The sequence below is a fragment of the Phalaenopsis equestris genome, unplaced genomic scaffold (assembly GCF_001263595.1).
Source record: "Phalaenopsis equestris unplaced genomic scaffold, ASM126359v1 Scaffold000287, whole genome shotgun sequence".
NCBI classification, from domain to species: domain Eukaryota; kingdom Viridiplantae; phylum Streptophyta; class Magnoliopsida; order Asparagales; family Orchidaceae; genus Phalaenopsis; species Phalaenopsis equestris.
Window position 1 is genome coordinate 2388326 of NW_018164729.1, and position 2054 is coordinate 2390379.

A 2054-nucleotide genomic window follows, 5' to 3' on the forward strand; every position below is an offset into this window, starting at 1 on the left:
TTCAAGTTTTTAATGTAAAAATTTATGGCATTTCTACATATCACTCTTATGACCTGAATGTGTGTTGGATTCTCGTGTAGCACTAAAATAATAATTCATTACTCTGCTGTCATAAGTTTCCTAGCCTGCATCAATACTAAAATTCAAGCACCACGCATCTAACTTATATTTTACTGAACCTATAAAATATAAACTGAAAATCTATGGAAAAGAAAAGCAAAAAAAAATAAAGTGACAAAGTTAATGGCATAACCCTTAATAAAGCCTTAATTAGATGATTTGCGCTAAACGACTGGCTAAGAATAATAATTAATCAGATTGACAGGCTGTAGGATTAAAGCTGTGATATGACGTACTAATCTATTCATTTAGGATAAGAACGTGGCCTTATAGGATTTATTAGCCTAATCCTGCTTTAATTAAATTGCATCCAAAGCCATGGCTCACTCACATGCACCCTTTCAGATAAGTGTGGCACACGTGTCAGGATGGGATAGGTTGACTGTCCTGCCTTTTATAGTCCGGTCAAAAATGGAGGAAATTTCCTCTTTATTGGATTGGGGTGAGAGGGAGGGTGCTGTCTCAATTATGGTCTCCTAATTAGACAACAATGGCTCATTAATTAGGGTTTAAATAATGGTTTTAGAGATCGTAATTAATTGAGTTATTTGGAGCTTTATGTTGATACTAATTCCAATGTTAGATCCAAATTAGGGGTTTATTATTATAATCATTGAGGGCATGGGGTTTGATCCCATTTTATTTGGATTATATATGCTTGTGGTATATAGTCGGTCGGGTTGGTTATAAGATATAAATAAAATATTCTTACTAGAGTAAATTGTTAAAATAGTTCCCCTTTATTCAGTCACAATGAAGAACTATTAGAGCTCAATTTTAAAATAGTCGTTTAAGAACAGAGATATCTCATTTAAAAAAAAGTTAGTTATAGAGGTATTTTTTATGGATTTGAAAATTTTCAGTGCTATAAATGTAAAAAAATCAAAGATGGGATGTTAGATGCGTAAATACATAAAAGTTGTGTGATAGGGATGTAAATGTCTCAAAAAACTTTTTAATGAACACATGCATGCTCGACTATGGATTACCACCAAAGCCAGCTGATAATGGAGAAAGAAAACACGTGCAATGAGGCATTAATTATTTATATATGCATATATAATTCTTGTCACGGCTTTAGTTATATTATCTTATGTAAATTTGATCCAAATGAATTTTAAAATCATTTGACGCACTAAAATTATTATATATTTACATATTAAACCCCTGAAATTCACATTTTTGTTACATTTATACCATTCAACATGAAGAATATGACTATTTTAGCTTTTAAAAAAATGAAATATAAGTTTTTTTATGAATAAGCAAGGGGCATGTATGCAAAAATTGAAGTTTAGGTGTTAGATATGCAAATGCATAGGAATTGAGTGGCATGCATGTAAATGTTCCTAAAACATATGATATTTTAATAAAGATTTAATAATAAAAAAACAGTCATTGTGAAATTTAATTCATGATATAGAGGACCAAAATATTCCGGAGGATTCCTAGTTTGGACTTTGGAGACCACATAAAAAATATTCATTTATTTATATAATATGATAAGATTCTTCAGAATACACGTTGATATATAAAATAATAGCAAAATAAAAAATAAAAATAAATAAATAAATGCAAAAGCTTGATATAATGAATATTATCCGAAAGCTTTATGTGCTGTAATGGCGAAATTGAAGCATTTAAATCTCTTAAATCATTTGCTTCCACTTGTTGGCTGTTGGCAAAGCCCGCTCGTGGCCTCCTTGGAAATCTTAGATCTGGGCAAGTCTGCAAATAAGATTTTAGATCTGTTTGCAAATATGTTTTTGAAATATTTACATATAGACCACTATGTATTTAGGGCAGTCAAAACGGCTCGTTGTTTTCGGCTCGTTAAGAAGCTCGTGTTGGCTCGTTTGCTAAGTTAACGAGCCGAATAAGGACAAAGATTTGTTCGTCCGTGTTTGGCTCGTTTTGGCTCGAAATACTACTTA